Below are 12,103 nucleotides of genomic sequence, written 5' to 3'. Positions count from 1 at the left end.
ATTGGGGACATTATTATTATTAATGTTATGGCTTTGGGCAAGTTGCTTGATCTCATTAAGCATTGGCTTCATCAAGAATAAAATGGGGGAAGAATATCTTCTTAATAAAGTTACAGAGGAAATCCTGTGTCTATGGAGTTTATCTTAGCACTAAACATTCAATAACAGTAATTATTATTTTGGCTTGCGAGACTTCTATTGATTTTTGGAGTCGAGTATGCTAACTTGTGAATTGGTGTATTATACATGGTTGAAGAAGAGGTTTATTTAAAAAAAATATAGACTATGAACTTGGGCAAGGCTGGGCCTGAAGGTATAAATTTTGTCTTTGTAAACCTACCTTACTGAACTGAAACCACTTGAAACTAAATGATGGTCTGTATAATTCCTCTTTCTAAAATGAGTTCTGGCATCCATAGTAATCCCTGTCTCAGGGATTTTAGGCCTAGGCTCACATCTGAGAATCACTACCTAAGCTAAGAATCTGACTGAATTCTAGTGAAATGTCCAGGAATTGAGAATTTTCTGCAGAATATCTCAAACCGAGGGACTTCTTTTCCAAACAGAAAGGCATACATTTGTACCAGTTTTCAGGTTGCAGGGAGCATCATTTTCATGTTTATCTTTGGATGAGGACTTCTGTCTAAATTTGAGGTGAAACTTTCCATTTCTGGTGCCAGGGAACCCTGTTAACGGGTTCTTTCCATCAGGATTGAGGTTACATTGTGCCTTGATTTCTTTGCTCCTGTTTTTACATGGCTTTGTTTTGCTAAATCTCTTGGCTCTGATTTGGGATCAGAATTTTGGAGAGATCCTGTGATACACATACTTTTAACATAGAGAATTGTGAGGTTTGTTAGGAGTAAGTCATGGTGAAACTTCTGAGGCGATTGGATTGCTCAGCATTCCAAGAGACTCACCAGATGTTGGCTCAAGAAATACTGATTTGAATTCTAAAAAGGTCTCTGAAGACTATTTTTGTTTGTTCATTTGTATTGTTTTATAGATTCCACATATAAGTGAAATCATATGGTATTTGTCTTTCTCTGACTTGCTTCACTTAGCATTATCTAGGTCCCTCCACAGTGTTGTGAATGATAGGATTTCATTCTTGTTTTTAATGGCTGAGTAATATTCCATTGTGTATACATATTACTATTCAGTATGTTGTACACCTGAAACTAATGTAGCATTGTGTTTCAACTATACTTCAATAAAAATAAAAATTGTTCAATTAAAAAGACTTCTTGTAGTTTGCACATTTTTCTTTTGTGTTCCTGACCATTTTTCCCTGTGATGCAGTCATCCTTGCATTACAGATTTGTAAAATCTTTATATCTTAAAGGTACTTCCGTCATATATGTCTCAACTATTTTTTCTGTTATTTTTTCACTTTTGTTTTTTAAATATAAAATCTTTTATGTTTTTATATATAAAATTTAAAAAAATTTTCCTTAATGGAACTTTTTTTTTTTTTGCTTCTAGTTTTAGAAATGCCTAATCCCATTTGAGTTGGGATTAATATCCCTGAAAGCTATTGGTGCAAGTGACATTATCAGGACTGTGGTTTGGTGAACTCATCCGATATCATATTTGGGATGAAGTGTATTGAAGTTGGGAGGTGGGAAGTGCTGTGTGTGGCAGTCTTGGTAGGAGATCATAAAGTTCTGACTTGGTGCTCTTTCATAAACTATAGTTCCTAACTACTTGTTTTCTCTGAGAGGAATCAATGAAACTATTTCTTAGGATCTATGTAAAGTCTTCTGTCCCTCCCCACTTTTCTTTTCTGTGAATATACAGACCGAATGGGTATTCCTAAGGTTGCAGCTTGAGGGACTGGGCCATGGCTGGGTGTGCTGTGCCCATTGCCACATCGGGCATGGCTGATAGTAGTAACACTTGGAGGAAAGGAAGGAAGGGAAGGAAGGAGGAAAGGAAGTCAATCTGACATCCAGAGCATCATCCACCCAATCAACTCAGTCCACCAAAATCAATCATTTGCATTTTCCAAAAGCTGTAGGGATGAGAATATTGTGAAAAGATGGGGGATGAAAACAATTATAATCAGAGAATGCGAGGCATTTCTGCACATCTGAGCAGAGGAACTGAGACATGTCAGTATAAGTAGTATAGGTGGTATCTATTATAACAGCTGCTGCCTTTTCAAGCACATCAGCAAGAGCAGCGGTTCCTCATGTCTCCCATCCAACAGCATCACATCGCCTTTGGACATGCTGGAAATGTAGATTCTTGGGCCCCATCACAGACCAATTGATAGAAAACACTGAGTGAGGCCCAGAAATCTGTGTCCTAATAAGTCCCTAACAAGTCCAGGGAACTCTGATGCATGTTCAAGTCTGAGAACTGCTGGACTAGATTAGACCTCATATTTAGATCTCTGGCACCCATTCATCACTCAGTAAACATGAATGCCTACACTGTTCTGTCCTACAACCACCTGTTATGCTCCACCTGTGACCACCTCCATGACGATGCCCAAGCTGCAAAGAAAGAAAATATATAGGTGCCCATCTCACTTACAAAAAAGGTGATTTTTATTTTAGTCCAGTTTTGTGGCTCTCACTGATTGTTCCTTTCAAATCCAGACACACTAGTATATATTGAAAATCTGTAAGTCTTGTGCTGTGCTAATCATGGTGGAGGCTTTTAAAGGAAAGATCAGATATGACCCCTGCCCTTGAGGAACTTAGAATTTCATCTGGCCAAACCACACTTGCAGGAAAGAAAGAATGCCATGATGTAAGGTGTGGATTAAGCACTCAGTTCAGTGGTACTTAGAGTTTCTCCTTTCCTCTCTCTTGTCAAATGACTGTTTTACTCAAACATTTTGGCTTTGGCAAAAAGTTCTCAAAAACATGTGAGGGAAATAAATATCACCCTTAGAAGCCTGCATTTTGGTGCAGGGTCTGTCTGTTTTGATCTTTATTGTGGGGATGGGGCAAATTTCTCCTGAAGCCTTTTATCCTCCTTTTGGGGAATTCTTAGGTTGCCTTGGCTCAAAGCTGATTTGAACGACACTTGCCTTATAATTTCTGAATTTGTGTAGGAGAGTGGGTATGAAATTGAGAAAACATAACAATTTCCAAAAGAGGGGAAAAAAGTGGCCTTTGACAACTATACCCTGGAGAAATTGACTTTGCTCTCATACAAAATTTGCAGCATATATATTATATAAGTGATTTGCAACTGCATGAAAGGGTCAGTGTTGATAACTGAGAGCTGGCATACATTAACGATGAACAAATTAAAAGGAAGAATTATTTGCTTCCCCTCCCCCACCCCGAAACTTACTAGTTTTGTAGATTTGGGGGAACTGTGAACAAATTATTATTATTTGAGCTTAGATAGAATAGTCAAATAGCCTCTCATATGTCTATGTGAGTAAGTTGGGAAAGTGTAGGTTACTAGTGGCTTCATCAAGTTGGTAACTGGCTGAGCAAGTAAACCCAGAGAACCCTCTAATGGGTAGTGTCAAGCCAGACAGAGCTCTCTGATATGCTGCCTCCAAAGATCCACCCTTGGCCTTTTCCTACTTAATATTTTCAGCACTGACTGGAGTAGAGGCATGGAGGGCACAACTACCCAGGCGATGACTGACAGAATGAGAGTCCAAGAAGTTCACAAGAGGTTGGATGGTGACACGAGGTGATGAAGATAAAGTCAACAACTTGTGTGGTGTACCTGTGCTCTCACACAGAGGCGCAGATGTGCACACACACGCACGCCTTTGCAGAAGTGCTAGACTGGGGACCCAGGGGTGACAGTGGCATATGTTAAAAATCCCTACAGGTTCTGGATGACAATGTGCAGCAACATTCAACAGATTGATATGGTTGCCCAAAGCTGACGTGATTGATAAAACAACAGAGCCTGGAATAAATGCTATAAAATCCCTCTGCATGCCGGGCTGGCAGGTCCTACTGGGGGATATTGTCTTCAGTTCTGGATGCCATGATTTACATGGGGCACCAACGAAAATTCCATCTTTTCTTGGTGCTGCTGGAAGTCCCTAAGATAAACAAAACGGAAACTTCTAGAAACGTGTCAATTCTAATTTCGCAGGATGACCAAGAAGTGGAGTTGAAAAGCTATTAAATGACACTGAAAGACACTTTTGAACTTCTAAATAGCATTTTTCCCTCACAGAGGATGGAAATGTAATAATCCTGAGAATAAAAAAGGCAAAAATTGCAGCATTTCATCAAAATACAAATGAGGTAAAAATTTCTTCATAAAATTAAAGACAATATTCCAACGAAAATGACTTTTCAAAAGACTGAGTGGTAAAGTTTGCAGTAAGAGATTTTATGGGCTGCATTGTGTTTCCCCTGAAGTTCATATGTTGGGGCCCTAATCCTCGGGACCTCTATGACCGTGTTTGCTAGATAAGGTCTTTAAAGAGGACATTAAGTTAGAATGAGGTAATCAGGGTGAGCCTTAATCCAAGAGGACTGGTGTCCTTATAAGAAGAGGAAATCTGGATACAGACACAGAGAGATGATGTGAAGACACAGGGAGAAGACAGCCATCTGCAGTCTAAGGAGAGCCATCAAAACAGATCCTTCCCTCATGCTTTCAGAAGGAAACAACCATGTTGACACCTTGAATTTGGAACTCCAGCCTCCAGAACTGTGAGAAAATAAATTTTGGTCATTCAAGCAGCAACCCTCACCCCCAGTCTGTGGTATTTTGTTACACAGCCTGAGCTGACTGACACAGAACTTCAGTGAGGGCTGAAGGCAGCGGCTGTCCTCTGGTGCCAGCATTTGTCGCTCGCCGTGAGGATGGGCCTGAGAGTCATAACTCCTCCCCAGCACTTTACATTCCTTGTGTGGCCAGCCCCCAGGAATTTATTTATTTATTTTTAAGATTATTTATTTATTTGACACAGAGATAGAAAGATAAAGAGAGTGCACAAGTAGTCAGAGCAACAGGCAGAGGGAGACTCCCCACTGAGCAGAGAGCTCGGCATGGGGATTGATCCCAGGACCCTGCAATCATGACCTGAGCTGATGGCAGACGCTTAACCCTCTAAGCCACCCATGAGCCCCTTGGGTTGGGTTCCTAAGGTCCTTGTCACTCCTCTACCAGCTTTCCAGCGCCTTCCTGGTCTTCAGGGGATCTCAGCATGTCCCCCATTACTTGGGACATCTCCATTCCACACCTGACCGAAGTATGACCTCTTTACTTCTGATTCTTTATTAGTCAAGTCGTGTAGCAGTTTTGAGCTTGGACAAAGTCAGATTTATTCATCTTTTTCCTTATAACCTTTTTGGGAAGGACATAACCTTTCTGCGGTCGGGCTGCAGGGTTTCATTAGTGGCTGGAGGCCATCCATTCTGGGCAATGTCCCAGGTCAAGAGGCTTCGGGTTAGGCCGGCCTTAGGAAGGGAAACCAGTGCTCTGGCTCTTCAGTCAGAAGTCAGCGAGGCCTCTTGGGGAGGACTAGCGAAGGCAGGCAGGATGCGGAGGCTTTGCCTGCTGGCGGGGGGAATGAAAGAACAGTGGCTGTCTGGCAGCAAACAGCATGGCCTGAAGGAAGCCGCCTAGGGCAAGTGCCTGGTGCTCCGTTAATCAAGCTGTAGCTCACCACTGCTTCCCTCACCTAGAATTCTCTCGAGCCTCTCCTGCCTGAGGGACCCTGACATCAGCAAAGGCCCTTTGGAGTTGAATGAGGACCCAAGTGGGGGAAACCAAGCAAAGGCCGGTGAGGGAGAGAAACTCCCAGCTTTGTTTAAGTTGTACACAACCTAACAAAGTCCAGGGTATTTAATTCTGGCAATTTCTGAGTTTTAACATTCAATTATGAATGAAGCCCAGGGCAGATTAATTCCAGTCCCTCATTACCAGTAGTAGTTTCCTCCTGGGCAGGGAGGGTCTTTGTGGGGCCTGCTGTGAAGTCGACACACTTCTAGCTGGTTCAGTTTTGTTTATTTTCAGTGTCTCTTAGATGTGCCACTGCTGTGGGCACAATTCAGGGAACAGGATTTATTAATTATTTGGGTTCCCTCTCTAAGTGGACCCAAGCAGATCTCTACGAGATGGATGAAATATACAGCAGGAGCCACAAGGGTTGACAGAGAAGATTGTCTGTTTATTCAAAAGGGATAAAAAGAAATTCGAGAAGCAAGTGATGAAAAATAAAGCTGCAAGTATCTGACAGGCCAGACGTGGGAGGCAGGTGAGAGGTGGCTTAATTTGACTGTGCTAGATCCCAGCCCACGCTGACAGTGACATCGCGCAAGGTGGACCACTCCAGCCTCACCACTGTTTTGTAGGAATATCCAGCAGGACACCTGCTATTATTTAAGACTGGAATTAAAAGGGAGAAGTGGATGTCACAAGGGTCTCCCAGATGGATTCAGGTTTATGATGATGTATGTTAAAGCAATGAACTTCCAGTCCCCCTACTTCCTGGTTCTAGGAATAGTCAGCTAAGACTCCAATTGGAGGCAAAACTACATACTTTTTTTTTAAATTTATTTTTTATTGGTGTTCAATTTACTAACATACAGAATAACCCCCAGTGCCCGTCACCCATTCACTCCCACCCCCCACCCTCCTCCCCTTCTACCACCCCTAGTTCGTTTCCCAGAGTTAGCAGTCTTTACGTTATGTCTCCCTTTCTGATATTTCCCACACATTTCTTCTCCCTTCCCTTATATTCCCTTTCACTATTATTTATATTCCCCAAATGAATGAGAACATATAATGTTTGTCCTTCTCCGACTGACTTACTTCACTCAGCATAATACCCTCCAGTTCCATCCACGTTGAAGCAAATGGTGGGTATTTGTCATTTCTAATAGCTGAGTAATATTCCATTGTATACATAAATACTTACCTGGCAGGGGAGATACCATGATCACAAAACTACATACTTAACCAACTTTTTCTTTTCTTATCATGATGTGGCTCATGACATCACTCGTTAAATGTGTTTCAAGTGATTTTCTGTCTTTTAGTGAAGGTAAGATGCCAACAAGAAGCTGGTAATAGTTAAGGTGTCCTGGGGCAAACATCCAGACCTCCATGCTTAACGAGGCCCAAGGAAAGAATGTGTGTGTATTATATAGTGTGCGTGTGCAATAAACCCTACCAAACTATTAAGCACAAACATTAAGGAAGACAACTTAAACATTCTTTTAATTAGAGATTTTACTCTCATCATGGGCCCTTATTATGTTTTCTTTCATTTTGTTCATTTCTCTCCTAGGCATAAGTAGATCTAGGCTTTCAAAATTATTTTATTATTTTATTTTTTTATTTTTTGACTATTATAAAAGTTTATTTAACAAAAAAGTTCAATATGAAAATGTGGGTGACCTGATTTTTTTTTTTTATATTGTAGTAAAACAGGTACTATGGACAGGGGACATGTGGAAGCAGTTTTCTTCTGATGAACACGCCCATTGTTTGTACTCATTCCAAGTCTTCTAACATGATGATGCTATTCCCTCGTATTACCGCCATTCCAATATTGTTTTGTTGCCCGCTAGTTGCCATCTCCACAAATTCATCTATCACAAGATTCATGAATGGATCGAACCCTTGCAATATTCCTTGGACATGTCTGCCACCATTTAATTTCAATGATAATTTCTTGTCCATAAATTTTTTCAACTTGGGAGGGTGAGCCTTGCTCATGGCGCTGACTCGGCGAGCTCACGGAGGCCTCCAAACGGCTCCCTCACGCTCCCCCTCAAAGTTATTTTAGAATCAAAAGCTCTCAAGGCTTTACATATTGTTGAGACACCGTAGGGTTTCAGAGCACATTGTGTTAAAAACTCTTGCTTCCTTCCATAAGATCAACTCACTGAGCCTTAATCGAAGAGCTAAACATTCATTCATTCACTCATTCATTCATTGACAGATATGGGCTAGGCACTGGGGAAAGGAGAGTGAACAAAATCAGACAGAGGCTGTTGTCACAGAGCTATGAGGCTCTGACTTTTAAGAGGGGAAAACACACATCAGGCCCATAATCACACATAAAAATGCCAAATGACACTGTCTTCCTCTGGGAGTGATGCAGGCAGAAGAGTCAGTTTCCAGGTGGAGGGAACAACACCTGCAAAAACTCTGAGCAGGGAGGAGTGGGCATAACTGCGGGTGGAACTACAGAAGGGGGCTTTGGGGCCACGTTTAGGGATTTGGGATTTGATTCCCAGGACTGTGCATTTTGTATTTGCATTTTGAAAAGATCACTTGGTTGCAATGTTGGGATTTGTGGAGGGGAGAGAGGAGAGAACAGTGGCCTATTTAAGTACATTTATGACTAAGACATAATATCTTGCCTTCCAGGGTGGTTAGCAGGGGAGACAAAAATTAAGATTTAAAATTTGTTTGGTATGGAAAATAGAGGGGAAACAATTAGAGTTCTTTTAATTTATAGCCTCAAATAACTCTTCTGTTTTCTTGTGTTTCCACGAAAGATAAAAGTCCATAGAGCTCTCAGCGGGAGTTTATGTGGGAAAGCCAGACTCCATTCCGAAATCACTAAACAGAATATTGTAAACTTATTTTTTCTAGATTTCAAGTTCCTTAAATCTATGACATGACTTTGTTCTCATCAAGCCATCACAGAAGACATTTATGTAATCAGTTCATCCACATGAAGGTGTGAAGGGCTGATAACAGGGAGACCAGCTCTGTGAGGGCAGGGACCAGGGTCTCTCCTCTTTCTATCCTCAGGACTGGTGTCCAGTACATAGTTATTAACATGAAATGAAACTAAGTTACTTGTCCCATATTGCTTGTGTTTTGAAATAATGTGTACAATAACATATAGGAAGAAATTTCTTTTTTTTTTTTTTAAGATTCTATTTATTTATTCATGAGAGACACACAGAGAGAGGCAGAGGGAGAAGCAGGCTCCGTGTGAGGATCCCAGTGTGGGACTTGATTCCAGGATTCTGGGATCACGACCTGAGCCAAAGGCAGACGTTCAACCACTGAGCCACTGAGTCAGGTGCCCCTATTTCTTAGAAAGAAATTTCTAAGGGATGAATTTCAGACCATCTGGCATAAAGATCATGGAGATCATTTTAACGAATATGATCTTCCTGATACTGATTAAGACAACAATGCCCAGGGCTTCACTTTTCTTCCCAGTATCCAATTTCCTATTGTCACCTCACAGCTCTCCCACCCCAACCCCAAGAAGGCATGAAGCAGATTTTCCTGTGTTGCTTATAAAACTCAATTGCACAGGGCCCTAGGCTTACGATTCAGGAATCTGGCAGCTATATGCTACACTGAGCAAAATACAGCTCGGACTAAAGATTTTGGGGAATAAAATGAAAGCACTTAGCATAAGGTTGCTTAGGACTACAAGAATTCAAACCCCTGGGATCCCTGGGTGGCGCAGCGGTTTAGCGCCTGCCTTTGGCCCAGGGCGCGATCCTGGAGACCCGGGATCAAATCCCACATCGGGCTCCCGGTGCATGGAGCCTGCTTCTCCCTCTGCCTGTGTCTCTGCCTCTCTCTCTCTCTCTCTTTCTCTCTCTCTGTGACTATCATAAAAAAAAAAAAAAAGAATTCAAACCCCTAACTGAGATCTTTTGGTTGTAGGGTAATTAGCAGCATGACTCACAGATGGGAACAGGTTCACCATTCTTTCTCAGAAAGCATCGTGTGGGACGCCAGACTGCAGGGCTCTTTTTTCCCTGGACCTATCCCTGATCCCACCACAGAACACTCATTAGTGCCAAGTCTCAGATTTGACTCTGGAATATTCTCATGTCCTGGGGTTAATCCCACAAGTATCCCACAAAAGGTCTTTCCTGAGGTTAAATATGAGTCAATCTCGAGGGAGGAGGAGGTCCAATGACACAGCCCTTCTGATCAGGCTGGATAAGTAACAGTCACCCGAATAAAGCAGACTCTAGGTCTAGTCTGTTGGTGATCTGGCTTTCCCAAGATCAGCCAATATCCTTCTTCAGCTCTGGCATGAATCAGGTGGACGCCAGTGGTACAGCAACTAGTCAACCAACCAACATTTTTATTTTTTAAAAGATTTTATTTATTTATTCATGAGAGACACACACACACACACACATACAGAGAGAGAGAGAGAGAGAGGGAGGCAGAGACACAGGCAGAGGGAGAAGCAGGCTCCATGCAGGGAGCCCAACGGGGGACTCGATCCCAGGACCCCGGGGTCACGTCCTGGGCCGAAGGTGGCGCTAAACTGCTGAATCACCCAGGCTGCCCTCAACCAGGGTTTTTAGTCCATAAGATGCAAGAGTAGATCAATTTTTTTTTTCTTTCTTTGAATCCAGTTGACGTAAACTTTGTTCTGAAGTCAGACAGACTTAGACCACTTGCTACTTCATAGCTCTTTGTGTTTGGATAAGCAGAGAAAAGAGTCTTGTGTTTTTATTTGTCTTTCTTATCTAACTCTATTTTTCCTTGTCCCCAATGAACTGTGAAGTACTGTTAGTAGAAAAAAGTTATACGTGATGCATCTTATTAATAATTTGGCTGGACCAGGGCGTGATCCTGGAGATCCAGGATCGAGTCCCACGTCAGGTTCCCTGCATGGAGCCTGCTTCTCCTTCTGCCTGTGTCTCTGCCTGTCTCTCTTGTTCTCTCTCTCTCTCTCTGTGTGTGTGTCTTTCATGAATAAATAAATAAAATCTTTAAAAATAACAATAATAATTTGGCTGGAGACGCCTACTTTTAATTTTTCTGGTTAATAAGTCATATTGAGTCAAAGTAAAAACCAAGACAGTGGCCCCCATCATCATAGTGGTGGCTTTCCAAGCAGATATTGGATTATCCCACAATGAAATGATCTTATGAGAACTAATTCTCAAAATTTATAAAAACAGGCAATACTTTATTCCTTGTAACTAGTCGAACTTGCATGTGACTAGTTCTACAACTAATAAATTCTAGTAGCAAACGGTCTCCTCATTTTATTTTTTTATTTTTTTATTTTTTTATTTTTTATTTTTTATTTTTTTTTTTTTAATATTTTATTTATTTATTTAGGATAGTCACAGAGAGAGAGAGAGAGAGGCAGAGACACAGGCAGAGGGAGAAGCAGGCTCCATGCACCGGGAGCCTGACGTGGGATTCGATCCCGGGTCTCCAGGATCGCGCCCTGGGCCAAAGGCAGGCGCCAAACCGCTGCGCCACCCAGGGATCCCCAGGTCTCCTCATTTTAATACCAGAAATGGTTTCACTTATCATTTTTCCTTCTTCTCCTTTACTCTCCACATCTTTTGCTCCGTTCTTATTTTGTTCAACTTGTACAGCTGTATGGAATCTCCCCTGATTATTTGGGTCATGGTGATTTTACTGCAGCAACAAGACCATTTCCTCCACTTCACAGAGTTATGAAAAAAGACATGTCCCCATTCATTGGAATGAAAAGGACATCGGACATTTATTTTTTTTTAATAAAGATTTTATTTATTTGACAGAGAGAGAGAGAGAGAGTGCACAAACAGGGGGAGCAGTAGGCAGAGGGAGAAACAGGCTCCCCACTGAGCATGAAGCCCAATGTGGGGCTTGATCCCAGGACTCGGGGATCAGGACCTGAGCCGAAGGCGGACGCTGCACCGACAGAGGTGCCCAGGCACCCGGACATCGGACTTTGAAAAGAAACTACCACAAGTTTCATAGGCTAAGTTGAACATTTTAATGTGGTCTTAAGATGCTGCCAACTTGACAATGTGTTTAGATTTTACACAAAACCTGACCAAGGGCTTGGCTCACTCGACTCTCCACAGTTCACCGTCACCTGGAGAGTAGGCCCAGCAGTCCTTGGGAGGAAGCGCCCCATCTACCTCAGCCACGGCAGGTCCAGAGGAACCATGTTCTACGCAGATCAGAAAGGGAGGGCTGGCCAACAAAAAGGAATGAAGAAAGAAAAGCAAATTCAAGGGGAGGAACGCCTGGCCCCCAGTGGCCTTATTATATGAATAGACTGCAGATAACCCCATCTTTCTACCACAGTGGTTCATAAATTCTGTCATCTTGTTAGCACCGCCAGAGCCCTGACCTCACTTCCTCCATTAACGAGCTCACCCTATTTTGAGGGGAGATGCTTTACGAACACACAGCCCAGAAG

At 42.2% G+C, this 12,103-nt stretch overlaps 1 protein-coding gene and 1 pseudogene across 4 annotated transcripts in view; both read right to left on the bottom strand.

Annotated features, from left to right (window-relative positions):
- Positions 1–12,103, bottom strand: part of POU6F2 (POU class 6 homeobox 2) — a 476,258-nt gene that overhangs the window by 154,770 nt on the left and 309,385 nt on the right. The gene's annotated exons all lie outside the window — the stretch shown is intronic.
- On the bottom strand, positions 7,267–7,715 carry LOC140613531 (small nuclear ribonucleoprotein G pseudogene; annotated as a pseudogene).

Source organism: Canis lupus, chromosome 21, assembly GCF_048164855.1.
Source record: "Canis lupus baileyi chromosome 21, mCanLup2.hap1, whole genome shotgun sequence".
Taxonomy (NCBI): domain Eukaryota; kingdom Metazoa; phylum Chordata; class Mammalia; order Carnivora; family Canidae; genus Canis; species Canis lupus.
Note: the sequence above shows the minus strand (reverse complement) of the source record. Positions and strands in the feature narration are given on the sequence as shown.